The sequence below is a fragment of the Lagopus leucura genome, unplaced genomic scaffold (genome assembly GCF_019238085.1).
Source record: "Lagopus leucura isolate 7727_CA_CO unplaced genomic scaffold, USGS_WTPT01 Super-Scaffold_100004, whole genome shotgun sequence".
Classification (NCBI taxonomy): domain Eukaryota; kingdom Metazoa; phylum Chordata; class Aves; order Galliformes; family Phasianidae; genus Lagopus; species Lagopus leucura.
In genome coordinates, this window is record NW_024962264.1 from 35,182,016 (window position 1) to 35,205,227 (window position 23,212).

General features: G+C 35.9%; 1 long non-coding RNA gene across 6 annotated transcripts in view; it reads left to right on the forward strand.

Moving 5' to 3' along the window:
* The first annotated feature begins 7,455 nt into the window (after positions 1 to 7,455).
* LOC122180367 overlaps positions 7,456 to 23,212 on the forward strand; it is an 83,908-nt gene continuing 68,151 nt past the window's right edge. For 5 of the 6 annotated variants that reach the window (XR_006179029.1, XR_006179030.1, XR_006179031.1 and 2 more), the window contains exon 1: positions 7,456 to 7,507. This is a non-coding gene — a long non-coding RNA (uncharacterized LOC122180367). The remainder of the gene's footprint in view (positions 7,508 to 23,212) is intronic. The other variant, XR_006179033.1, reaches the window with a different exon arrangement.

The window sequence follows — 23,212 nt, forward strand, 5'->3', positions numbered from 1 at the left end:
GCCTTGTCAGCATTTAAGACCAGCATGACTAATCAGATGTCAACAAAATGCAATTACTACAAACTGAAATGTAATTTTCATCCTTATACTAACACTTTTAATAAGCCCAATAGTAAGCAAATTCTCCTTTAATCACTGTGTTTCTCAACTACTCAGCATAGCTACAGCTTGTGCTTCCTATTACTGTAAACTATTTCTGAAAGGATTTTTTTTTTTTTGAGCTTTATAGCTAGGCTGATTACTCCCTTAAAACCTTAAAATACATTTTTTGTTCTTATTGATAGTTACTGTTTAATTTTCTGAAATACACGAGAGGTATTTCTTCCAAGATAAATTTATTTAGGAATTCATAAGAGAGTTCTAGCATCTTTTTGAGCTCATAATGGAAAGTAAAATCTATGTGAAGTTAACTTTGTTTACTTTTGTAATTCTGGGGATTGGCAAAATTAGTCAAACCTTAATCTGGATGGCACATAGGCAGATTTACAAAGTTTTTATGCAATGTAGTCATGACTATGAGAGACCTCTCCATGAGAGTGGGCGAGCCCCTGTTCCATCAGCCTTCCCTAAACTGTGGTCTAAGTGCTCTTCTCAGAATGGCTGGGCATCATCTCCAACGTACACATTGCCTGCAGTAATTACATCAGTCCTCTGCCATTGTTCATTCTCTACTCTGATTGCTACTTCTAATATTTCTAATTTTTCTGTTATTTCCTCAACTCCTATTAAACATCATCTTAATCTCCTCCCAAGTAAGACTTCTGCCAGAAGACTTGCCATTTCCTTCTGACTCTTCTTTTGTCTAGCTTTTTCCTCATCTCTTCGATTATACAAAAACATGAAGAATCCCACTGATTTACTTTTGCCTCCCTGGGGAATACTTACAAAAATATTTGATGGTATGAGTTCTTGAGATGAAATATTTATAATTATAAACATAGTTTGGTATTAATATCTCTTTTACTGTTTTTTTTTTCTTCTTCCCCAAATTGTTTTATTTTCTTTTTCTGTGTTGCTAACAATTGTAAGTCATTAACTTCTCTTAGGTTAGGGTGGATGCCATAAGTCATCCATTGTATGGGACAGAGGCTAGGTTCTCATGTCTGCATTTCCTGTATGTTTTACTTTTTTATGCACTCTGAACAACTGTTTCCACCCCTATGGTACATTCCAGTGTTAAAACAAACACAGAATCTTCCCTAAATTGTTAGCAGTCACAATTTTGATTTGACATGTGGCTTTTTGCACTATAAAATTTGTAATTCAATTTTTTTAGTTTGTTGAACAAGAGATAGGAAGAAGTGTTTGGTTATTTTGGGGGGATGGTTCTAATACAGCTCACTTCCGCTTAACTTTTTTACATCTAAATTCTCCGTGTTACTTGTAGCACCAAAGAGAATATCTCACCAGAGACGTATCAGAGCATGTTCAAAAGGTAGCTGTAGTTAACTTATTGTTACCTACTACACTTTCCAGAACTGTTGGTCTTTGACCAGAACTAAATTTTTTTTTTTTTTTTTTTTGAAAATTTTTTGATGCCTGGAAATTATTACTTTTTTTTTTTTTTTTTTCTATAGAATATGGTAGGCATGGTTAATTGTAAGAGGAATGTTTGCCATTTCCTTGATTTATTTAAAACATTATAAGAACATAAGGGAAATATTATTTCATGTATGTACTATATATTAAATACATTTCTGACTAGATCTTCCTGATTATGTTCTAACCTAAGTCCTGTGATATGACTCTGTAATGGAAATCTATCATGAATTTGTCAGAAATTGTTTTTAACTTCTTAAAAACTATATGAGGTAAGAAATAAAATTCTTCATACAGATTCCATGTTTGCTGTCAATGCTAAAAAAAAAAAAAAAATTAATCAAAAGTGAATATTTTTGGAGACAGGTCTTGAAAAGAATTCACATAGGTAGAAGCTTAGAAAACTTTAACTTTTCTTTCACAATAGCAAAGAAAAATTGGATATGATTTTGCTCTTAACAGGTGATTCTGTTCTTAAGAAATTTTCCTCCGGAAGATGCAGTTTCTGAAGTTCAGTAAACTGTCTACTACTGTCAACAGAAACTTGCAGAGTTTGAGATTTTCTAGTTTGTTGCAATGGAGTATGGTAAAGTTCAGTACAAAAGTAGTTGACAGCAATCAAAAGAAAGGTTAGAAGTTCTTATCAAATAATTAAGAATAAAATATAATGGATTCCATGAATGAGTGTACTGATTTATAATGCAAGCTGACCTGATTGAATTTTGCAGCTAAAAGTGTTATCTTTGATTTCCAAAAGATCTTAATAACCTTTGGAAGAAAGTTGCTGTGAAATGTTTGTAGAGGAAATAAAGTTAGTTGGGAAATGAGATTAGATTTCAGTTAGCTAAAAAGAGAAGAACCTAATCTGGTATTCTCCTGCCTGGATAATCTAATTATTTACACTCAGTAAGCTTTAAAGATTTTCCATAGTTTTTCTTTTTGTTGTTGTTGTTTTTTTCCTGTGGTATCACACAAACCATGCCGTTAGTTAATTTCATTTATTTATTTATTTATTTATTTATTTTAGGTGTTGGCTATGTGCCCTGCCTCAAAAGATATTTCTTGCTCTTCCAGGTAAGATGCATTAAAATTTAGCTTGTCTTGGACATCAAAATTTTAAATCAGAACCCAACAATTCTGCGTGACATTGTATTTTGTAGTGTGTTCATAGCTTCTTATAGTATCTTACTGCCCTGAAGCTACAGATAGCCTCCTTCTTGGCATAAAGTCCTACTCATGCTCTGAGGAGGAGAGTTCTAGAGCAGAATGTCCATGCAGACCTCATCTCTCCCCAGTTCTGCCCAACCTAAGATCATCCCTAGAGTGAGACGAGAGGCCTAGTATCAGCACATGCATGCAGGTGACTATCTGAAAAGAATTATTGCAAGCATCATTGTATTATTTTGGTGAAATGTAATTAGTTAAGTTGCATAAGTTTCATCCCAAGGCGATTAAATGAAACACAGTGCTTCCACAAATGTGAGTTATTTAGTGAGCTTCTCAATGACACCTAGAAAATTCTGAGGATTTTTTCCATTAATCTGTAAACAAAATCATTTAGTATTGTCAATCTGTACTTATCAAAAAAGGAAAAAAAAAACAAACAGGAAAAATAGCTCACATGTACTGCCCTACTTATGCAAATGGTGCATCTGGTGCCTTTTGAGGTAGTGCCAGTGGTTATTTCACAGCAGGCTTAGACACCTGCGGTCAACTGATGACAAGATCAATTGAGACCACGTCCTGCCATTCTTGTTAACAGTCACCTGCTGCTTTTGATATTTGGATGTATAATGTTGTAATCTTGAGTACCTTATATTATTATATGAAGCCCAAGGATTGATGGGTCTTCAAGCAAAAATAGCAAGATATTTTTTCCTTATTATGAATATAATTCTTCCAAGTATATACTGTTGAATTTATTTTAGTCAGGAACACAATATTTACAGATTGGGATGTTTATCAGTGTGAGTGCTATGTTTGTGCCACTGCTATTGGGAATCTGGGCAACGCTATTATTTTAATCCTGTCCTATCTGTATTTGCTGCAGCAGAACTGATGCTGAGTTCTGATATAGTTGTATCTTTGAAATAGCTTGTTTTACTTTGTTGTTTGGTTGAGCTGAAGGCATTTATTCAAGCTAAACTGAGTTACCACAGCTCAAGTATGTTTGTCCTCACCTGCAGCCTCAGTACCAGATATAATTAAATTCAGAGATACTGTATTGTCAGAGTTTTATATTGCCAAATGAGGCTTCTGGTAGCCAACTCTGTCTGGATGTTGTTCTGTCCAAATTAAACTTTGCCTTTTGCTGCTTGTGCAAATAAATTATTTACTGATTTCTAAAATACTTTTTGAGGAGATTAACAGATATTACAAGAAAATGACTGCTTTTGATAAGCTATGTGACATATCATTTATTTTCCAACCAAATTTACAGTGAATGTAAATTCAATTCCCAAAGTCGTGTACTTTGCAGAACTACCACCTCCCAGTACCCTAAGAGGAACCTCAGGCAAGTAGCTGTAAAAAAATCAACCTAACAGTTTGGACTTTGAAAGTAGCCTGGCATCTTATCATCATGGTGGCATGAAGTTTACCTGAGGCAACATGATCCTAAATCTGTGAAAGTACTTATTTTGTTTTTGTTTTCTTCAATTTGATTAGGAAAAGTTAAAACATCAGAAATTTACAGTATATCTTGAATTAGGTTGGAGAATGAGTCAAATTTTGAGTCTAGCTGTAGAAGCTGACCAGATTTTGCCTCTCTTGGGAGATGTTATTTGTTGCCACATCTCCTGACTAGTGTGGTACAAAACTATTGCTATCTTGGGTTGCTTAAATTGAATTGACACAGATTGTTGAAAAGATGGATAAAGAATTGATACAATTTTTCAAACAAGAAACCAGTCTATTAAAAAAAAAAAAAAAAAAAAAAAAAAAGTTACTTGTCCATATCACAGAGAGCTTTAATGTACCATAGACCTAACTTTCCATTTAGGATCTCAATCTAAAGGGATAATGATAAACTTCTCATTCTTCTGAAAATGGTTTGGATAATGAAAACAAGACTGTTAGATTCAGTATGTCGTGCTGAGCTACTCAAATAAACCTTATAAGTTTTATTCATTTATATATATGCATATATATATATATATACACCCACACTATTGTAAGTTATTGTCAAGCCATGATTCAAAAAAAAAACATTTTATTTACATAAGCTGAAAATCTGCCTCTATTTTTTGTCAAGAATTAACTCTGCACTGAGTGATCAAATAAACAGTCATTGATCAAAACTGTTCTATTATCCTTGAGTACATGCATTTTCAACGTTTTTTTCTTCTGATTTAAAATTACCACTGATTTTATTAGGTAATCTGAACAGCTTTTATGATAGCTCTTGTTTGCCTACTTCTTCTGAAGTTTTTCCTGTTTGGTTTTAAGCTGTTAACAAGTAATATTCATTCCTTAATGTCTTGGTTGGCTCATAGCAGCCTATGGAGAGGCATAATATTTTTCAGAGCCAGATGGTAGTATATTTTGCATCTGCAGTAGAAACAAAATTGGCACCTCCTGGAAATATCTTCTGCAGTTTATTTTGATAAGTGACCATGTCACTGGTCTTAATAATATTGTGTGTTTGCTGAGGGAGAAGAAAGGGATGGTTAGCATTTTCCACATATATATATGCATTTTTTTGAAGTTGGTTGCCTACAGAAATTCAGTTTGTGAGATCCCACCATTCTGACCTGTCAGTTCATTCAATTAATTGGTTTGAAACTACTGGATAATTTCAACAAAATGGGTGCTGGTAGTTGTATCTGAACGTTTGATGAACAGCTAGAAAATGCCTAATTAACAAGGACAGAGTTACAGACTTATGTCATATGGTGTGTTTTCATTTCTTAAACATCTCTTTTTCTCTATATGTATTTATTTAAAATGCACATCCATATAATAGAAAATCATAGATATTCTTGTTGATGTATAGAATCATAATTGGGGTATTATTTGAAGCTTTGGTTACATAATTAATTTTTCAGGATTCTGCTTCTCTTATGGAGATTCTAATCAAAACAAGAAAACCTGGCTAATTTATCCATCTCTATAGAATTTCATTATTTCTGATTTTTCAAGTAGTTTATCTGAGTCATTCGCAGGGACTTTATTCTTATCTAACAAGCAGACGTACCAGGAAGTCAGAGTATTTTGAATGTCTTTGAAGTTTTAATTCAAAAGACTGTAGAACTAATGAGAAAGGAATTTTCTATTGGGAAACCAGATGTTTTTTGGTAGTATGAAAGTGCATTTTTTCCTCATTCTCACCTGTGTTGCAAAGTGCTAATATCATCTGGCTTACAGATGAGTCTTAAAAATGTTCTGAGCAATTTCAGTACTTGTTCAAAGTTCACACTGTTAGGCAGAGATTCTGTGAGAACATGAGAACTCATGGAAGTCTCAGATTATATATTGCTGCCACATGTATTCTTGTATCTGATCTGAAAGTTATAAAAGCTTGCCATACTTACTATGAAAAAAAATTCAGTTAGATTCATTTTGATAATCTGGTTAATTCAAAGAACATGTCTCATGAAAAACGTAAAGTAATACAGGTAAGGGTAGGCAAGATGAATATCACTTCATAACTTAAAATCAACAGTTGTTGTTTGTATTCTGTGTCTTACTTTGTTTTGCAAATTTAGATATTTTCTAAGAATTTTTATTTTAGTATCTTCTAATTATAGTGAGAACTTTTTAGGACATGGTGGATTTTGTACATTAGAAAAAAGGAAGAGTATTTTTCTTATTTATAAAAAAACAGTTCTTTATATTAAAATGTGTTTTCAATAATTATATTAAGAGAAAACATTAAGGAACAGGAAATGCATATATATAATATGCTTTCATAGAAATATGCACTCTCAATTCTTTTGATTTTCAAGACAAACAGCGTGCAGTGTATTACAAATTAAAAGTTATATCAGAGACACCAGAGCAAATTTCAGAACCCAGAATTAGTTGTAACCTGATTTCTTACTTTGTGGTGCATTTCTTCTTCAAATTATTAGACTGTTAGAACTACTTTTGCTTTAAATTGTTAGGAATAAGAAATATACTTAGAATCATAGAATGGTTGAGGTTGAAGAGGACCTTAAAGATCATCCAGTTCTGACCCCCTGCCATGGGCAGGGCTGCCACCCACCAGACCAGGCTGCCCAGAGCCCCATTCAATCTGGCCTTAAACATCTCCAGGGATTTCTGGATTTCTTCCTAATATCTAACCTAAATCTCTTCTATTTAGTTAAAACCATTCCTTCTCATCCTATCACTATCCAATGCTGTTTTATTACCTCCCATATTGAGGGAGAGAAAAAAACAAACAAAAAAACAAAACAAAACAAAAAAAAAAAAAAAAAAAAAACCAAAACCAAAAAGAAGGCAGTTTTAAAAGATTTCAGATTCTACAGAGGTTTCTGAATGCTTGCATTCAGCTGGTCTGAAAACCAGCTGAGTAGAGGGTGCCAATTACTCCCTGCTCGTTTGCTCAAAAGAAACTGGAAAAAGTGCATGCCCTAAAATTCCATATGTAAGTGTCAGTATTGTTTATTAGCTGGAAGAAAGTTGTGTGTGCGATTGTCACTGGGAGAAGAGTTGCTCAGGGAAATAGCGTTATTAAAGTAGGATAAAATTATTAAAAATAGGCTGTTGAACTTGCTATATGTAGGGGAACTGTTAGGTCAGGGTTTGAACTGGTAATTGAGCACCTGGTGAAGGGGTGTCGCTGGCCCAGGGAGCATGGGCAAATTGTTTGCACCTGTGCTCTCCGCCTGGGCAGAACAGGTGGACCCAGGGTAGAGCCAGCCTGAGCTCATTTAAGGGCCAGCCACTGAAGGGAGGGTATCTCTTAGACCTGGGCTGTTTCCTGAGGTGGAGTGCTGCATAGACGGAGATCTTCATGAGTTGGGTGAGTTCTTTTTTTCTTTCTATATCTGATTATTGGTCTAACTGTGAATATTTTACCTGTTATTGTCAAGAACCTCTCAGAAACGATTTTGCTTCTTTGTAAGCAGAATGATATATTTATATATATTTTTCTAAGAAGCTTCTCTGACCGCTATTCAAGACCTCAAATCATTCTATACTGTTAATTGCAGGAGTCTTAAAAGGTGTTCATGGAGTTTTGTGAGTTGAAATGGAAAGAATACGTTATTTCTGCATTCTCATAATCACAATTTGTTGTATTCAAAAGTATGTACATCATAGTGAATATGTAGCCTTCATCCTAATTGTTATAATTGTATTAAAAAGTTGCTTGCTTTTAGTAGAGACTGGACAGCATTCCTTATTCTTACAACAGTGTGATTTTTTTGTAATTTAAACTAATTGTTTAGGACTAAGAGGATATGGTTTTGTTTTGTTTTTGTTTTTCTGTTGTTAGTAATCTTTTCCTTATGTGTACCTACTTTTATGTGCTCGTGGGAAATGTTTAAATGGCATTCTACACTGCTTTGTAATTAAATGCAGTCTTTAACTATTCTGCAGCTTCTAAAACTTTTTTTTTTAAAAAAAGAAAGGAATAAATATGTAATGAAGTGCTGAAGCAGTTATTGGTTTTGGAAAGAAATGTGTACATTTATCTACACATATATGGCAGTGATATTTAATTACACAGAAATCATTGGTCTGATTCTATGTCTTTAGGAAAGCAGAATAAATTCTCAACAACTTTCTGAAGAGAATTATATCCAGTATTGAATTAAATTATCTTATTACATGTATTTGTATGTATTTAAAAAAAAAAGTAGATATTCCATATTGTTTTGTTGGAGATCATTAGGTACTGTAATAGGTAGATGATAAATCACTTAGACTACTACTCATGCATTATATCACAATTTCTTGAAAGGCAGAAGAATGGATAGGGCCCTGCAACATAGAATGAGATGAGGAAATCAGTTCAGATGTTTCCTTTACACACAGGGAAGTAGACAATTTAAACTTTGTTCTGTTCAGCACTTCACAAAGGCAGGTCACTAATCAGTAATTGCTGCGATTAATGGAAACATTTTTCTTGATCTTAAGGAGTTTTGTGTCGCATGTTGAGTTTAATAGATCCTGTAGGAGCAAGTCTAATTCATGAGAGAGAGGTATTTTGTGTCTTTTGCTAGTGGCAAGTAGAAAATTCTTATTAGTTTGATCTTGCAAAATTTCTAAAACAGTCTGTTGAGAAAATAAGGCTTACTGAAATGAATACTTTGAACCTGGTAGTAGACCTTTTCTTCTTTTCATTGTGTAGACTACCTACCAATCCACACCCTCCATAGTTGTGCAGGGGTCTGGCATGTATTGCTCTCCTGCATGTTTTGTCTATTGCGTTCCTTATTAAAATGTTTTGATGTGATTTTTAATTCCTTGTAATTTGTTTGTTGAGAAACATAGGTACCTATTAATGAATGTAAAGTAGTGGCTGTTGCAGAGGAAAGGCTAGATTCTCTTGCTGTATTTATTATGAACAATATTGATCCCTTTTCTGTTTTCTCAGTGTTCAGCAAAGCTGCTAGTAGAATACTAGAAAATGCTACTATTCCTTTTTTTGTATGTGTGTGTCTTTGCTCTAATTATAGTGGAGGAATTGAAAGTTATCTTCATATGTAGTAAGTTACAGAGGCTCAGGAGTAGAACCAGATCATTATTATTGTTGTGTTGTTTTTCTTTTTAAACTTTGATGCATTTGTATTTAACTTACAAGATTGGAAGTGGAAGCTTACTACTGTTGTGCAAACCAAAATAAAATTCTTTGTACATTGTTTGGTGAAGCGTTTCAGTATGAATATGAGGCTTAGGTGTTGATGTGTTGACTTGTATGTTCATATTCTTCCAAATCATTATTCCTATTTAGATGACAGCAACAATTTATCAAAGGTATAACAGATTGAAAATAACATGAGTTATCACGCAAGCAGATGGTGCACAACAGTAACTATGGCTAATAAGGCATTTTTTCCCCCTGAAATACCCATGTTAGCAGATGTGTCCAGACAAGTGAGGAATAGCAAACATGTCTGGAAGGCAGTTCCATCGCAAATTTGGTCTGAAATGAGCTGTTAAGTGTGATTAGAACATCTTTTGAGATAAGTTCATTGCCCGTTACTGAAGCTTACTGGTGATTTTAGTGGTTTAGCTGTGGAATACAACCAGCAAAAATGTATTATAGTGTGTAGTGAGAGGATGAGTGGCACTGAACCCAGATTTATAGTATGAGAGATTCTGAGTATGAGGAAGAACTTTTTTTAATCAAAGGGAGAGTGAGTTCTGGCACAGGTCCCAGAAGACTTATAACATCAGTATTTGGAGACGCGTTTGTTGTTGAGCTGGACAAGCCTTGAGCATCCTGATCTTGCTTGTACTGCTTTGAGTATTGAAACTGAATTAAGTGGCTTTCAGAGTTACTCTCTCTCCTGAATTAAATGAGCTGTGATTTTTTTTTTTTTTTTAAAGAAATTCTGTATGCTGAAGTTCTCAGCAACACTGACATGGAAGTCTCTAATTTTGAAAGGTTGGAAATACAGTTGGATTTTTACACACTTGTTTTGGAGAAAGGGCTGTGTGTAGGAGTTTTGAGTAAATCGTACATTAAAATAAGCTTAAGGATTCAGAGAATTTAAAACAAAAGCAACTTCCATCTGATGTGAAATGTCAATTCAAAATACAACACAACACTGGCTACAAAATGTTGAAATATTTTTGATGTGCAAAGTTTTTGCTCACAACCTTTATGTTCATTAAGGTAGCAGCTGTCCAACCTTTTCTTACTCTATTCTGAATCATGCATCGCTTGTCCTCCTACAACTGCCGTAGAAGTGGAATGAAGTTACCATAAACTCCTTGTCTATTGTGGCAGACTTTAGAAAAATTTAATCCTGTTCTCATGTCTGATTTTTAACTGTATTTCTACTTCTTCGTAATCTGAGGTATGTATTAAATTATGGAACGTAACCTGGTTCTACTTTGAGTTTTCCTTGAATGTCTGTAGTGTTTATTGTGAATTCTTTCAACTACCCCTGCCAGCTTAATCATCTAAAGCCCAAAGTGTATATATACTAACGTAAACTTGAGTCAATAATAAGCCGTTATAAATCTTTGAAGATTGCCATTAAAGATGTAGTACTCTATCCTTTAGTTTTCTGAAACAAATTTCCTCCTGTTCCCTTACACAAACTAGTGAATAGTGTCAGGTTTCTTTGCAAGGAGATGTGGATGTTCTAAGGGTTAGCATTTAAATGAAAGCGAGAGAGATCTGTTATGTATTTTGTGTTCAGTGAGTGATTACCTTAAGGAAATCTAACATGGTCATTTAGTAGTATGATAAGTCTGGATTGATATTGATCATGGATAGCAAAGGCATGATTCAGATGAGCGTGGCACCTGAAAATGCCAGAGAATTCTATTGGAAATCCAGAGAATAGGTACAAGAAGAGTTTGTGAGTTAGTATGATTTTTTTGTTTTTGTTTCTGAATTCATTGTGTAGGCTAAAATGTAGAGTGATTGCTTTTGAAACTCCTTAAGGTTACACAATTTTCTTTTTTTTACTTTTTAAAATTTTTGCAAGATTTTTTGTTTCTGCTTTGCATATATTCAAATTTATGTAATGCACTATCAAGTCTGAACTCTTAATTTTTCTGAAGTTATGAAAAATTTGGTCTAGTGATTGACTGTATCAAGGCTGATTGTATGAATACAGCAAAAATAATGGTTTGTCACTTATATCATTACTCAAATATTGACCTTAACAGTAATTTGAATACGTATGAAATCCTCTTCCTTCTCTCAGTATCATTCCTATCATTGTCTCTTGAAGTTATAGTAATTTCTTTGTCACCAATATGGAAGCGGAAGTTTTTTAAAATGTATTCTAGAGTTTGTGAAAATTTTTTCATTCTTACCTGAGTTGACTCTGTTTCAGTAAACTATAAACAAATTAAAAACAAACAAACAACAAAAACAACCACCTAGATATCTGTAAAGATAAGTGGCAGCAGATATAGTTGCCCTAAACCAGTTTTGGATCACAGAATCAAAGAATTGTAAGGGCGGGAATGGACTGCCAGAGATTAAGTCTAATCCCCCTGCAAAGCAGGCCCCCTACAGCTGGCTGCCCAGGCAGGCATCCTGTGGGTTTTGAATATCTCCAGAGGAGGAGAATCCACAACCCCCCAGGCAGTCTGTTCCAGTGCTGTTACCCTTACTGTGAAGAAGTTCCTTCATATGTTGACGTGGAACTTCCTATGCCCAGGCTGTTCCCTGAAGAGCTCTACACCACCAGGTCATGTCCTAGCCTGTACTGATACTTGTGGTTATTCCTCCCCCTGAGCAAGACTCTGCACTTGCTTTAATTAAACCTGATTTGGTTTATTGCTGCCTAGCTCTCCAGTCTATCCAGGTCTTGCTGAACAAGTGACAACACAGCCTTCTGGTGTGTCAGCCACTCCTCCCAGCTTTATATCATCGGTGTACTTACTGAGTGTGGGCACTATCCCCTCATCAAGGTTGTTGGTGAAGATATTGAACAAGACTGGACCCAGCACTGATCTCTGGGGAACACCAGTCACAGGTCTCCAACCAGACTGCCTCACTATTCACAACCCTCTCATCTCAAGAAAGGCAGCAGTCACAATTTAGTAAGAAAGAAGAAATTGCTTACCCCTTCTTGAGAATCAGAATTCCCTAAACTCCAAAGGAGGTGATCTCTAAATACCGATGCTTCCCATATGGCTGCCAGCTCTTAAATGAGGTTAGAGAGAGGTGGAACCATGGTCTCACAGGTGAATTGCTTCCACTGGTGCACCCAGGGCTGGCTATACTAGGTGCTCAATTGCAGGTTCAGGCTATGACCAAACAGTTTCTATGCAGTGTCTATTTTTAAATCTTGATAGAAATACAGTCAATGAATGGACTGAAGAATTGAGTGCATCTTGACGTTATCAATATGATTGAGCTGTTCTCATTTTTATGGTTGCAGCACTATTCTCATATGCCATAAAACAATGATTATAACTGTTCCTAGTGTTTTTGTTAAATATTGTGCTTCTTAAAATCCACTGATCATGCTCCTTAATAGTTTGTTACTGTTATTTAAGCAAATGTCATTTAAAGTAACTGATTTATTTTAATTAAGGAGAGAGATTGGCATATTATTTTGTCTTTGTGGCTCAACATATCTTTTCTTGAAAATGTGCTTTTGTCAATGGTTTACAGGCTGGTTTGGCCTGGTTCTGTGACTAGTGGGTTGTAGAGACCCACAGACCCACACCCCAGGAAAGGGGGGAAGGGGGAAAGAGCTGGATGTGGCTCTGGGCATCCTGATCTACTGGTTGGTGATCCTGCCTGTGGCAGCGGAGTTGAAACTAATGATCTTTAGAGTCCTTTTTAACCCAGGCCATTCTATGAAAGGGTAGGGAGTTGGGCCTAAAAACAGACCAGCAACAATGATCCGAGGAGAAACAAATGAATTTACTAAAATATTGGAATGTAAGGTAACACAATATAACAGTATAATACAATATAATTGGAATTGAAGATAATAAATAAAATGAGAGGAAGTGTACAAAAACTGAAGGCCTCTCTCTAAGCTAAGGTGATACGGCACCCACAACAGGGACAAGACAGAAATCTGAAGGGGGGGGGGGGGAGAGTGTCTTGTGATCTGCAAACAGTTTTTATCTTTCCCCCTGAGCAGAAATGGTAACAAAACAGTGAGCAGTGCTCTGGGAGAGTTGTTCTTCTCTTCTGGGACAGGTACCTGGAACTGGAGCATTAACTCTAGCTTCTTTAACTCTCAGTACACTACATGATGTTATGATGTGGAATACTGATAACCAAAATCATAAAACCGTGACAGCATTTTTTCTGTTGCTCTTTTAGCGAAGTCATCCCTACCTCAGGGTGTCACCAAACTTTTAATTCTACATCTCTATCATTTTTCTATTGCTGAATGTCTTTGTTCAGTACAAATATGGTCAAGGCTATGTAACAAGTGCTTATTTCTTAATCTTTAGCTGATAATAATCAGAAGAACTATACGTGATTTATGGGGTGATACAGGGAGTGAATTGGGAGTATGTGGACAGGATGTATTGCACCTGAGTATTATATCTGCTTGGCATTCCAGGGAGGCTTGGGTACCTTGGGAAAGGTAATAAGACTATGAAAGGCATTTAAGTGAAAATAAAACATAGAGCAGAGTAATACTAAGTAGAAATTTAGTAGTGGATTATGTTGTTTTATTCTACAATTTCAGTGAGGCAATATGCCTTGATAATCCAATAAGGGGGGAGAGAGAAAGACCACATAGCAAAAGGGGAGAATAATGCCTAGAAGCATTTCTAAAATGTTTAAAAAAAAAAAAGTGAAAGAGCAAGTCGGTGTCTTTAATGCCCACTGGTGATGAAATTGTGCACTGGAGAAAAAGGGGTAAAAGCAGTAGAAGTGGATAAATATGGTTTTTCATATCCTATGTTTGTTGTTGACTAGTTCTTTAGTCCAAAGGTGGAATATACATCACAATATTTAAGGGTTTGTAGTAAGTTCTCAAGAGTCGTTTCATTGCTTATTGTTTTACTTGAGTTTAAGTGTGCTCAAGGATTACTCCTGTGTGTCTTTTTCTAAAGCAGTTGATTTTAAAAAAAGGCATTTAAAAAAAAAATTGTTCTCGCTGATCAGTGAAATCCTAGGTATTTTAATTTCAATTTTGTTTTATATTATTGTCTCCTAAGTTGTAAATAGTTCTACTTTGGAGTCCTTTTGCATGTATTGCATTCCCTGTAGGTGATGCAAAGGGCTTTTCTACAAGGATAAAAGAAAGGTCAGATGAAGGTTTCTGCCTGGGAATGTTTTGTTGCCAGTTGGTGGAGTTAGTGACCATCTGTCATCTATTTATTCTTATTGGGCACGCGAAGCACAAAATGTGAAGGCATCATACTGGTTCAGTGGGATTTTACTGGACTGTCCATTAAAGTCTGTTTTAAAATCCCATCAGAATGCAATTCGTGCTTCAAACAAGGAATTTGAATCATCCAGTGGGAATACAGACTTTATTTCAAGCTTCATTTCTTGAACTGAGAAGTTTCAACTAAAGCTTTTATTTGTAACTGTACTGAGCAACTGACGATTTTCTTCTTAGAAGCTATGACTATTTACATGTAAAATGTCTTGGGACATCTGAGTTGTGCTTTAGGGATTTCTTAAGTTACCAGTAACATTTGCTTTGTGCCTTTTTTTTCTTTCCCTCAACGATTTCATGTTTTGGCATCTTAGGCCTCCTTGACCTACAGCATTTTTGCAGTACTTTTTTTTTTTTTTTTTTTTGGGGAACTCCATTGACTGACATACTACAAATGTGTGCTCCTCTGATTGAAAGCATGATTTCTCTTCATTGTAAAGTCCCCTCTAGATTTCTCACATCTTCACAAAAATATTTCCCTGGCTTTGATGCTGTTTTGGGGAATTCTAATTAGGCCCACAAGCAGTGATGATAGAGTCTAGAGAGGATATTTTGCTTTGCAATCAAGTTGGAGTAGTTCAGCACAGGCATAATTAAACAGCTGTATGTAATCTTTGTTTCATATGGGCACTACTTTATTTCCTAGTTTATGGAAAAAAAAATAAATCACATTTTCTCCCAAATCTAGAAGCTAAGCCATCTGTGTGGCATTTCCCCCCACTTCCTGGGCTTATGTTGGTAATGTCTAGTTTCTACTTCTAACCTGCAGTCTTTAGTCCTGGTCTCTCGGTTCTTTATTTGTGGTCACAGCAGCCTACTGATCAGTGCTTTTCCTTTGACAGACTTTTTGTTTTTTCTTTTTCCCCCTCCCTCCCGTATCTTTCAGTTACATTCCTTCTCTGAATTTCTCTCATTGCCTTCTCTGGCTATTTAGTCCAAACAAATGGATTAGGTAGTTTATCCAACTACTCAGAGTGCCTGAAATTTTTTACTATTATGTTTTCAAGATTAACATACATGAAAGTTGCATCACTCTTCAGTTTTCAGTTTAAATTCAAAATAAAATCTGTGAGGACCATGGAGTATGTGATGACTATGAAATTGAGTTTGGGATATATTCTATTGTTAAATATATTTTATTGCAGATAGAGTAATATATTAGTGGAGGTGAAGGAGGAGAAGATTCTTTTTTTTTTTTTTTTTTTTGCTAGAGCATAGCTAATTTTTCTTTTAAAATAAGTACTTTGTCTTTTCAGTGCAAGTGAGTGAAAATAGCCAAATGAGTAGCTATTACCTGATGATAATATTATAGATCAGTAGTCAAACTCCAAGTTTGAATTGGCAGAAATATTAAAGTATGATAGACTACTTAAGTGACAAGAATTTCTTATGAGAAACAGCCAACTCCTGTCTGTACTTGGATCTCATATTTCCATTTATTACAGAGTGTAAATGAATATTGTAGCTGGGTAACAAAATCTCAACTAAAACATTACTTGGTTTTTGTGTACAGTACACAGTCTTTAGAGTTTTGGTGAAATTTTAATAGCCTGAGGTAAATGCAACGTGTACCTGTTGCAGTGAGTAGCTGTGAATGTTTCACTTCTGTATGCTGCTGATGGCTCTTACTAGCACACACATTTGCCTAATGTTTTACTTCCTACTTTTCTTACCTGTAGCGGTGTGTAGTGATCACAGTTACTGGAGTTACACAGAATCACAGAATTGTAGGGGTTGGAAGGGACCTCCAGAGATCATCGAGTCCAACCCCCCTGCCAAAGCAGGTTCCCTACAGCAGGTCGCACAGGTAGGCATCCAGGCAGGTCTTGAACATCTCCAGAGAAGGAGACTCCACCACCTCCCTGGGCAGCCTGTTCCAGTGCTCCGTCACCTCACTGTAAAGAAGTTCTTGCGCACATTCATTCAAAACTTCCTATGCTGCAGTTTCCGGCCGTTTCCCCTTGTCCTGTCTCCACTCACCACTGAAAAGAGTCCGGCCTCGCCATTCTGCCCCCCACACCTTAGATATTTATAGACCTGGGTTACACATCAGGACTTCACATAATAAACTAGCCCAAGAAAAAAGTGGTTAAAGAAAAAAAAAAATCAAAGTTGAAAAGTACACTTCCTTCTAATTGCTTTCCTTGCAGCCACAGTTTTATAATCATCTTCTGAAAGCAGGAGTTGAAAGAAAACCTTCTCTGTGGCTATTAAAACTCCTGATTAGGACTTTCAGGAGATGCAAGCCACTAGGGTTGTAAGTGCATAGAAAATTGAAAACTTGTTGTTAGGATGGATACTTCTTGGCAGGTTGCCATTCTGAGGGCTAAAGGGTTTCAAGGCATTGAAGAAAGTGTTGAAGGTCCCTTTGTAGGAAAGACTAAATTCAAGTTCCTACTCTTGATGGTCTGGATATATTTTATCTAGTGATGATGTGGTGTAAAACATGCAGATATGCCATAGAGAACAACATTGGACTCCCTTTGACTGAGTAAATCAACATTTTTCTAAACAGGAACTTGCATCTGCTCTTTTATTCTCTCTGATCTATGACTCCTAAATTCTTCCTTATGCGTGGCTGAAGAGTTGCTGATTGCATAGTTGCAGATGCAGTCTTACCTGGAGAAGGCAGAGTGAGATCAGCCCAAGTTTATGTTCTCTGGTGAAGGCCCAAAACAGCTATGTGAAAAGTGTATTTACTACTTGAATTAAACAAAAGAAGCAAGACAACTGCTATTTGCCTATCCATGGGAATAACTAGTATTACTGAGTTGTTTCTCATTTTCCAGATTTTCCTGTTGACTTGCTGTAACTTGTCACCTCCTATTGTTTGTCACAAATCAACTTCTTTGGTACATCTTCTGGGTAGAGAAAAGGAATACTATGAACTAGCCTTAAGTGGTTGAGTATTAAGTCTTGATTCTGTCATAACATGCCAAAATCCAAGTGTCTGCACAAATGTGGATGCTAGTGAAATGAAAGAGCTGCCCTGGAGTGAGAGGCACTCAGTAGTGTGCAGTAAATCTCCATGCAGGTGACAAATCCATTCTCTAGCCCCGTTTTGGGAATTCTTTATTTGGTTTCCATAGAAGAAGGGAAAATACTGTTTCCCATCCAAGGATAAGATACGACTTCAGATGACCTGGCCTGAAGTTGCTGTCTAAACATATGCCTCTTGGAGAGAATTCTTGATACAAAGGTCAGACTAAAAGTCTGTGTCTTGCAATTTTTTCCAATTACCAATACAAAAGTATATGTCCCAGTTTAGGGGATCAAGAATGGAAGAAGAAAATCTTCTTGCTGAAGTCAGAGCGAGGAAAAGAAATAAAATGTGCTGTACTTGGTGTCCAATTTCAGTGCAATCTAGTAGAGTTACAGGTGGCTGTGTGTTTAAAGCAGCACTACAAACGACAAGCTTCCAAGTTGCAAACTGGTGCTTCTCAACCTTGACTTGTATTGACTTTCCAAGTGATAGCAAGTCAGTAGTTGATACAAAAATCTCTGAAGCATTTCCTTAGTGCAAGTCAGTTCTCATGTCGATGCAGTCTTGATGCACTCATTTATCAATTTCTCATTTTCTTTGGGATGCTGTGACAGGTTAACTGGAGATTGTACTCTTTATGATACTTGCATGTATATCTACACTTGTGTTTACTTCTCATCGTAGTAAAATACCTTCCTGCAGTATGAGCAGTTTTGCATCAGGAGAGAGCATATCAGAATGGTATGAAGCTTTGCTTCTTTATTGTAAGTTAACAGAGAGGGCTGAGTTGGAATTGTAAATATGCTGAAGAGGTGAAGAGCAGTAGAGAGGTTCAGCATCCCCTATATATGTAAAGAGTATAATTAATACAAAACATGAAATGTTAAGAGAGATTTAAAACTACTGAAATCAAGGTTGACTTGATTTCGATACAGTATGAAAGATTATTCTTTAAACTGAGTTTATCTCTATTCTGCTTTATATTTTCTTTTCTGCATTACTTATTACAAGTATGACTTGTGCAGCTAATCTTTCACATGTGTGTATATGTCTATATGCACACCTAATATTGACAGAGGTATAGATCTTTGTGTGTGTCTGTAAAACGTTAAGAAAAGCTGAGCTTTTGCTATAGTATTCAGTTACTGTTGTAGGGATAATCCCAAGAAATACCAGGGAGGTCAAGGGAGTGTCAGTTTGAAAGATTTATGTTGCAGAACTGCTGCTTTAATTGGCACTAATTTGTCTGTCTGTTAGTGAACTGTAAAGAAGCCAAGAAATACTTTAAGTGATGTCCTTCAGTGTGATAAAACCATGTTCATGCATTAGCACTCCCTCAGACCTCAATGACTGTCAGCCACACATTCTTCACCTAAACAAAAAGTGCTAAAAGCTCTTATGGAATTTAACTGGCAAAAAAAAAAAAAAAAAAAAATCTGTCATATGCAATCCTGTACTGAGCTCTGCATGACCAGACTCTTTGTCCTGAAGAAGGAATATATTCATTTAAGAGGAACTCATTTGAGTTTTTCCCTTAAATACCAGCAACTTATTCATGGAAAATGAGTGGCTCAATATAGTTGTGCTTGATGTTAAGCCACATTTTGCTTCATTATCATATCAAAAATAGGAAATGAGACATCTGGAAACTTTTATGTTGTATTAATGACTTGGAATTATAGTCAAAATGTGGAATTAGTTTTCAGGATGTAAAACCACAGCTGTTTGCTCTTCAGAATCGTACATTTGCATCAAGAACTGTCTTCTCTTTTTTTGCTTTTTTTTTTTTTTTTATTATTTGCTTCCCTGAATTCTGAAGAATTGAAGTAACTGAAGTAGAATTCAGCTTAAATTACTAATTTCATTTAACTTTATTATAAAATTGCTTGATAGGAAAGGCCCAACAAATGTAAATGCATGTTCCTATTAACTTGTGGCAGACTACCTTTTTATCAAATGATAGTCTCCTGGATTTTCCAATGTGTATATTTTAATAGTTGATTTCAGCAACAGATATCTATTGGTAGAATTCATTGTTTTCTGCATTTATTCATTTTTATAAAATCGAGTGTTTGTCCTTGCTGTTGTCATTCATGTATGAATTCATGTGTTCCTTGTACTACATAAAAGGTTGTAATTTTCTTACAATGATTCAGTGAAATATTTGAGAAAACTAGGGTAAATATGTGATTTTTAGTTTTTTTTTTTTTAAGTCTGTTTTTCACTAAACTGCTACTACAGTGATATACATCTCTGCTTTTCATTTGCTGGATGAATGTCTGGTGACCTGTTGACTCTTCTGAAGTTAACTCATTGAAGAATGTGAATTATCCTTGTGCTAGTATCTAATATTAATAAAATAATATAATATTAAAACCCTCTTCCTCGGCTCTCCGCGAGGAATGTTGTTGTCATGCTTTTGCTTTGAAAAAATATTGAGAATTGTCTTTGTTTTCTTCTTCACCCTCAAGGCTTGAAAACATCTTTCGTAAGCCTCTGATTTATAAGCATGTTTTTTATGGTGCTTCTAATTACTCTTTGATAAGCATAGCAACAAGTTTCCCAAGTTGCTTCAGATGAGTTTGTGATGTGTTACTTTACAGATCATTTACTGTACACCTTCAGACTGGGTGGAAGATACAGCTAGCATTTGAAGCCAATCTGTAATGAGTCAGTTTTAAGCAATGCTGTTTTTTGTCAACGACTTTATGAAATTTAGACCAGTTCAGACCAAGATTTTTTTTGTCTTTTGCTAATCTTGTTTAAATTATAGTTGCGATTTCTGATGTTTAATGTTTTTTAAGTTTCTGTTTCTGCTAAAATTAGTGCAGTTTTACTTATTTATGCAAATGTAATTATAGACCTCAAGCATAGTTTTAAATTTTAGGGAGTGAGATCGATTTTTTTTTTTTTTTTTTTTCCTTTTTTAATGCTTTGAACAAATGTAGTTGAAAAAAGTCAGAGTCTCATATTTAATGTGAATTGAATACTTACAACCTGATTCTTGTAATACTGATTTTAGACATTTATAATCATTTTTAATGTCTTATGTGCATACTTTTACGACAAGATAGCTTGTGCTTCTGGATCTTGTTTTTAAGCCAGCAGATGAATAGAATGAAAACATTTTTAGAGTACTTTGAAGACTTGTAATTTAGTCAGTCTTTATCACTCTATTAGGAATAGAACTTTCCCTGATTATATGGAAAAACTACTTTTGAAGCAGCTACAGGTGATTTTTTTTTTTAAACCTGACACAACTATTTATAAAGGTTGAAATGAAGCTGAACTCATCTTTGAACAATGTCTCTGACATGAATAGAATTATACTTGCATGCATGTTCAGCTCAAAGAATATAAGTACCACTATTGATTTCTGAAATGCTTTTCCTATAACTTAGTGATGTTATATTATTTTCTGGTAGCCTTTGCATAACACAGATCCAAGTACCTTAACTTTTTTCATAATTGCCATCATTTACTACCTTTCTTGACTCCAATTTTTTTTTTTTTTTTTTTGTTTTAAATTCATTCAGTACTTTGGACCAATAAAATACAAGATCGATCTCCCAGCAGAGCTGTTGAAAAGTTTTTTTTGATGTAGTCAGTTAACAGTTGTTTAAACTGCTCAAAGTGATTAAAGTGACAGCTCCTGTAATTTTCTTTCCAGCACTAGGTGGTCTGTCTTTGGGTACCTGCAGGTATAGTGTTGTATATTTAGTTAATAGTTACAGTATGTACCTTTTATATAATAACTTTATTATGAGTAAGATTTCTTCAAAATCAGCAATAGAATGTATAAAACAGTTCTTTAAAGATTTCTCTCTGAATTTGTCTTCTGTGGACAGAGATATATACATACACACATACACACACTTGAATTTTCAGATACAAGGAAAATACCCTGATTTTTATGTGTCTATTGTATTGTCTCTAGCTGTGAAACTCGCTTGACTGGACATTAGTCTCATGCGTATTTGCTATGGGAGCACCATTCCTCACATAGATGTTAGGCAAATGTTGTCAAATATATATTTTTTTCCTTTGGGTCATATTGATCTTGAGTCTTCTATGTAAATCAAGTTGCTACGAAAGTGAAGTAAGAAACACAGTGAAAGGGCAAAAAAATGAGGATGTGTTTAAATTAGATCTCTAGACAGACAAATGCATTGGGGGAATGCTTACCAAACTGCTATCATAATTGCTTTGAGATTTGATAGAGGTGCTTTGAGGCTGATTCCCTGGGCCTGGATTTGAATCACATGCTAGGAAAACAGCACCTAGAGTGCAGAATAAGGGATCAGCTGATAAACTTAATGGGAGCCCAGCTCAAATATCTGTATGCTAGCAGAGCATGGGGAACAAACAGGGAGAATTACAGGCATACGCATGTCTACAGAGCTACGATGCCATTGGCATCACTGAGGTATGGTGGGATGGCTCTCAGAGCTGGCGTGTAGGAAGGAGATGAGGTGCTACCCTCTATGACAATGACCCGCTGAAGTTCATGGAGTTCCACTTGGGAATGGATGAGGAGCTGACAGAGAGCTTGTGGGTTAAGTCAAAGGGAAGGCAGGGAAAGGACTCATTGTTGTGGGAGTCTGGGTACACTTACTTCAGCACAAAAAGAAATTCTACAGATGTACCCTTTAGTGAGCAGAAGCAGGAATGTGTTACCTGGAAGAGCTTCCGAGAAGTTGTCTGAGCAGCCGGTGATCAGGTTAGAAAAGCAAAAACCTAGGTAGAATTAAATCTAGCCAAGGACATAACAAGAAGAAATTCTACACTTATACCAGTGGTAAAAGGAAGACTGGGGGAAATGTGAGTCCCTTCCAGCAGGAAACTGGAGACGTAGTAATGAGGAGTATGGGAAAAACTGAGGTACTCGATCAGCCTTCACCAGTGAGGGCTCTAGCAGTGCTGCTCAAGTTGCAGAAAGCAAAGTAAGAGCTGTGATAAGGAACATCTGCCCAATGTAAGTGAACATCAGCTTCAAGACAGTCTAAAGAAGGTGCACAAGTCCATGGGAGTCAGTGAGATCCATCCATGGATTCTGAGAGATCTGGCAGGTGAAGTCACTGAGATGCTACCATCGTATTTGAAAGGTCATGGCAATGTGGTGAAGTTCCCAGTGATTGGGAAAGGGGAAACAATGCCCACTCTCAAGAAAGGGAAAAAGAAGAATATCCACGGATCTACAGGCTAGCCAGTCTCAACTCTGTGCCTGGTGAGATCATGGAGCTTGTGCAAAGTGTTTGGCAATGTCCTGCGTGGCAGCCTGGTTGCTTAATTGAAGAGAAATGGCTTTGATGGATGGTCATGCTCAGAATTGCAGTCATGTCGCAGTGTCCAAGTGGAGACTGGTGGCAGTTGTATTCCTCAGGAACTAGTGGTAGGACTGGTATGCATACCAGTGTGTGGTGACAGGATGATAGGAAATGATTTTAAACTGGAAGAGGGTGGATTTAGACTAGATATTAAGAAGAAATTCTTTGCTGTTAGGGTTATGACAAACAGAAACAGGTTGCCCAGAGAGGTTGTAGATGCCCCCATACTGGAGGTGTCCAAGGCCAAGCTGGGTGGGGCTTGAGCAACCTTGTCTAGAGGGAAGCCTTCCTGCCTATAGCAGGGGGAACCAGGTGATCTTAAAGGTTTGTTTTAACCCAAATAATTCTATAATTCTATC